The sequence below is a fragment of the Octopus bimaculoides genome, chromosome 4, assembly GCF_046866305.1.
Source record: "Octopus bimaculoides isolate indiv1 chromosome 4, ASM4686630v1, whole genome shotgun sequence".
In the NCBI taxonomy this organism is placed as follows: Eukaryota; Metazoa; Mollusca; class Cephalopoda; order Octopoda; family Octopodidae; genus Octopus; species Octopus bimaculoides.
This window is the reverse complement of record NC_142931.1, coordinates 122535622-122541646: the sequence shown is the minus strand read 5'-3', so window position 1 is coordinate 122541646 and position 6025 is coordinate 122535622.

Below are 6025 nucleotides of genomic sequence, written 5' to 3'. Positions count from 1 at the left end.
ACGGACACTTTCACAGTTTGTTGACCGTTCTTCAGAAGTGGCATAATCGATTTTCTTCCTGTTTCGAAAACGGAGAATAAAAAAATAAAAAAGAACATGTATGTGTGTATATGTGCGCATTTATGTATGTATGTATGTATGTATGTATGTATGTATGTACGTACGTATTCATGTATGCATATTTGTATGTATGCATGTATGTATGAATCTATGTATTTACGTATGTATGCGTGTATATATGCATGTATGCATACATGTATGTGTGTATGTATGTATTTACGTATGTATGCGTGTATGTATGCATGTATGTATGTATGCTTGTATGCATGTATGTATGTATGTATGTATGCATGTATGTGTAATGTGAATGTGGACTTATATGCTTGGACGTGTGTTTATGTGAAGAAGGATTCAACTATTATTGTTGTAGTTGTTTTTCTTGTTGATTTCACTACTGCTGCTGACGCTGCTGCTGACGCTGCTGCTGACGCTGCTGCTGACGCTGCTGCTGACGCTGCTGCTGACGCTGCTGCTGTCTTTTTTTTATTTTTATTTTACACAGTGATAGGCTTGTTACATTTTAAAGCCTTTTCTTTTTCATTCTTCATCCTTCGTTTCGACTTCGAGAGAAATGGTAAAAGTGATGTTGAACTTCTACTTCCGCATAGGAAAAAAAAAAAAAAAAAAAAAAAAAAAAATCATGCAAACGCATACTGAAACCTCTTGCCCCCAACATTATTTTTTGTATTTCCCATAGAAAAATTACCATTATCTGATAAAATAGAAAAAACAGAAAAAAAAAATCAAAGCAAAAAAAAAACAAAGCAAGAGTTTCTCTACATATACTCTAATTTCAAAACTCCTTATAACACGTACATCATATAATCAGCAAGAAATATCACGACGTGTGAGCTTTCGATGTGCTTAAGTAATGTTTCTGGAAACACTTGTATGGATATCGAAGATAACAGCTATCTAACAAGCTTTTCACCAACGAATTTTCTTCTTTTTAATTGTTTTAATCTTGTTTATTTGTTCCTTTCTTATTTTTTTGCCTCTTTCATTTTGTGTGAGTGTGTGTGTGCCTTTTATCAACTTTGGAGTAGTTTGTTTATTTATCTATTTATTCATAAATTCATTCATTTGTGGAATGTATATATATATATATATATATATATGGAGGGGAGTGTATAAAAAAGACAGCTGTATCTGTTGAAGTATGTCACACATGCATACTGTTATAAAGGTAACACGTATTAAACGTCTTGCCATATATTCTTGTGTTAGTGTTAACATCTGAGTTAGTGTTAGTGTGTATGTGTTTGTGTATGTGTGTGTGTGTGTGTGTGTATGTGCGTGCGTGTGTGTGTGTGTGTGTGTGTGTGTGTGTATGTGTGTTTCTTTTTAAGACCCACGCTGATTGATGCAATCGAATCGGTTGCTGCTCAACGTAAACATCTGCAAGTTGAGTTCAACTGGCGAAAACGTGCGCTGAGTGCATGCGCACACGCATTTGTGTCCGTGTGTCTATGTATGTATGTATGTATGTATGTATGTATGTATGTATGTATGTATGTGTGTATGTATGTATGTATGTATGTATGTATGTATGTGCAGATTTGTATGTTTTATGTATGTATTCTCATGCATATAGTTAGATATCTAGACATGCTGATATATATTCAAATGATAAACTTCTGGAAAGTTTTACAAGTTTTTACAGTTCCAGTGATGGACTGGATCTGTAGTCTTTGAATTAGCTTTCTCCTTTCTAGTTTGAGAAGCCTAATTCCTCAAGATTGGTATTTAGGCAGTGTTGCATATCATAAGGCCCAGTAATTACAGTATAAACCCGAACATATAATCTGGATAGAATAACTGCAGATTTCTCAATAGTTCAGCATAAGTGTTCTCTTTTTCACTGATCTTCAGCTTTATGTTAACATCTGCTGGGCAACTAATTTCCACAACTGTGCACAGTTTCTCCTCTCTATCCCAAATCATTATATCGTCTGTTGTACTTACATTTTATTGAGGTCTTCACTGGTACATTCCACCGGTATTTCTTTTCATTATAAGTGGCTATGACTTCTATATATATATATATATATATATATATATATATATATATATATATATATATATATATATATATATAGAGAGAGAGAGAGAGAGAGAGAGAGAAGAAACTGAATAGTAAAGAAGTGGTTAAATGATTTCTGTTGGGAAGTATAAAGAATCAGTTATAGATATTCGGGGCACTCCGGCGGTTACGACGACAAGTGTTCCAGTTGATCCGATCAACGGAACAGCCTGCTCGTAAAATTAACGTGCAAGTGGGTGCGTACTCCTCAGACACGTGTACCCATAACGTAGTTCACGGGGACATTCAGCGTGGCCCTTTGAAAGGCCAGCCCTTTGAAATACAGGTACAGCAGACAAAGTCGGCCCTTTGAAATACAGGCACAGCAGAAGCAGGAAGAAAGAGTGCGAGAAAGTGGTGGTGAAAGAGTACAGCAGGGTTTGCCACCACACCCTGCCGGAGCTTCGTGGAGCTTTATGTGTTTTCGTTCAATAAACACTCACAACGCCCGGTCTGGGACTCGAAACCGCGATCCTACGACCGCGAATCCGCTACCCTAATCACTAGGCAATTGCGTCTCCACAGTTGTAGATAACCGTACACGCGTACTTACACACTCGAGTATACACTTACACTCAAGCTAAAATAACACACAACCATGCTCTTGAACGCTTAACCTCATGTCTGCACATAAATTGATGGTGAAAAAGAAAAAGACTCGTTGCTGCTCTTCTTTTTGAATAAACTGAAAGACAGGAAAGTCGATAGATAGATAGATAGATAAATAAACAGAAACATAATGAGAGAGAGAGGGAGAGGGAGAGAGAAAGAGATTGAAGGAAATAAGATAAAGAATAAATGCAGGTAAGAGAAGCGGGAAATGATAGAGAAGAATTGAACAAGATAGTTATTATTTTGCTAGGGAAAATAGATAACAAAAATGAAGTCTCTTTTCTTTCCGCATTTGTCGAAATTTCGTGTCACCAAACGACAACCATGAAATAACATTATCAAAGGTTGCAGACGAGACGGGAATAAAAGTGAAAGGAAGAAAATGAACGAAAGAGTGGATGCTGAAAAGTTAGAAAAACCCCCAAAAACCCCCAAAAAACAATCTACAAAAACACAAATATAACAGCTATAGAAACAGATAGATATATAAGATAGATAGAGATGGCTTGATAGAAATAGTGATAGACAACCAGATAGCTAGATAGAAAGATACCAACAGAGTCGGAAGGATGGATTCAGTGGTCTTTTTATTATCATAACTTTTGATATTTCGTATTCAAAATATTGATAAAAGAATCAAATAATTTGAAAACGTTTCTTGGCATGATTGAGAATGTCAGAACTATGTCTTTTTTTTTTTAAAGTCAAAGTATTCTGATTTCTTTATTTCTTTCCTTTTGCTTTTCCACATTAGAATTTATGCTATCATTTGTATAGTTAACAGAAGTTCGTTGACTGCACGAGTCTTGTGACTTGGCAGAAAATATAAATTTGGCATTTCTTTTCAAAGGGGATTATATATTTGTTAAAATTTAGTATGAGTAATATTGGTTAAAGCAGCAACTACCAACAAGAATAGAAACAAATAAAAAAAAAATAGTAATACCCTCCTACCTACATACCTACATAAAAACACACACACATACATATTCACACGAACATATATACACAGATATGTTAGAATAATCCCATTGTACTGGAGAAGTACAGACAACAAAGAACTCAACACTAGAAATAGAACAATATAAAATTTTTATGAAGATGAAAATGAAAAGATTCATGATTACTTTTGAAGTAGTTTTATCTTCCGCATTATCAAGTTGTAATGAAAATGCTTGAGAGAATATTATATATTTAGTGTTAATTTGGCTTTGAGGAAGAAAGAGGGAGAGAGAGAGGGAGAGGAAGAGGGAGAGGGAGAGAGAGAGGGAGAGAAAGATCGAGAGAGAGAGAGAGAGATTGTTAGAGAGAGAGAGAGATTGTGTGTGTGAGAGAGAGAGAGAGAGAGAGAGCGAGAGATTGTGAAAGAGAGATTGTTAGAGGGAGATTGTGAGAGAGAGACTGTGAAAGATAGAGATTGAGAGAGAGAGAGAGAGAGGGAGAGGGACGGGGTTGGAGAAAAATATGTAAAGAAAAAAAAAGGGTAGAGAAATTGAGTGAGCCAGCTGGATTGATAAATATGGGCGAATTAAAAATATTAAGACTAAAGCAATTCGTGATGCAAATATTTTGAAAACGATTGGGTTAAAAGAAATTAGAGCGTGATCTTTGCGTAATAAGGCATCTCATCGGGAAGTTTGTTAGAGAAGAAATCACGTCTAAGGAAAAGCAACTTTCATTTGTCGGATAAAAAGTTAAAATATTTGAGCGATGTAGAGCGTTTATGCAAACAAAGAGTCATTAGTTCTGAATGGATATTAAAGAGGAAAAGATCGACAAATAATATTCCGTATGATATCGAAATGAAAAGTAAGCATGGCTTGATACAATGAGGATGTTGTTGGCACTCCGTCGCTTACGACGTCGAGGGTTCCAGTTGATTCGATCAACGGAATAGCCTGCTCATGAAATTAACGTGCAAGTGGCTGAGCACTCCACACACATGTGTACCCTCAACGTAGTTCTCGGGGATATTCAGCGTGACACAGTGTGACAAGGCCGACCCTTTGAATTACAGGCACAACAAAAACAGGAAGTTAGAGTGGGAGAAAGTTGTGGTGGAAGAGTACAGCAGGGTTCGCCACCATCCCCTGCCAGAGCCTCGTGGAACTTTAGGTGTTTTCGCTCAATAAACACACACAACACCCGGTCTGGGAATCGAAACCGCGATCCTATGACCGCGAGTCCGCTGCCCTAACCACTGGGCCATTGCGCCTCCACACAATGAGAATAAGATTTGGCAAAACTTGTTATTCTCTGCTTGATGTCATAGTATGTTATACTATGACATCAAATTGTTTCCACGACGATTCATTATTACTGCGACATCAAGTTATTATTATACGATAACATTATATCATAAGATTCAAGAGTCCAGATAAATCAAGACAAAGTAGTTTCGGCGATTCTGTATTTATTATGAAAAGAATACTGGTGTTAAATGTGTTATTTGAAAAAAATTAGAAGTTAATGTGATGTATAATCTAGACACTGTGTTAGTTGCATCCGTTACGTAACAATGAAGTTATTTAACATTGCGTTTACGACAGAGAGGACGTTCATTGAAGTGAATATAATCGCAGGTTTGTGGACGTTAGGATGAGAAGGAAATGTCAAGTTTGATGCTGTTCATGCTTGATGATTTATAGAAAAGGTTAGATTTAGTAGAATAAGAAACTTCTATATAATGTTTGTTAAAAATATTTGTGGCATTATGGTGTTGAGAATTAAGATTTTCACTAAAAGTGTTGAAATTCATTGGCACTATGGAGAATTGAACCCAGTAATGAACTGATTATATTTTTGTGGGGTGGTGAGGTGTTATGTTAAGCTTTGTTCCAGCGCATCGTTTTGAAGCATCTGTGAAAGCTGATTCTTTGGAAATACTGAAACTAATCACGTTTCTCATAACATTTAGAATTTATCCGGTTTAGCTCAACTGTTTCATAGTCAATATCCTATCTCCTCCTATCTCTTTCTTGTGATAGATTTCTCTTCTATTTTCTTACTACTCCACTAGTCACTTATCGAACATCATCAAGCAATAGCTCACCATGTATCATAGGATTGCCTGTGTGGTAAGTAGCTTGCTTACCAACCACATGGTTCCGGGTTCAATCCAACTGCGTAGCACCTTGGGCAAGTGTCTTCTACTATAGCCTCGGGCCGACCAAAGCCTTGTGAGTGGATTTGGTAGACGGAAACTGAAAGAAGCCCGTCGTATATATGTATATATATGTATATATGTATGTGTGTTTGTGTGTCTGTGTT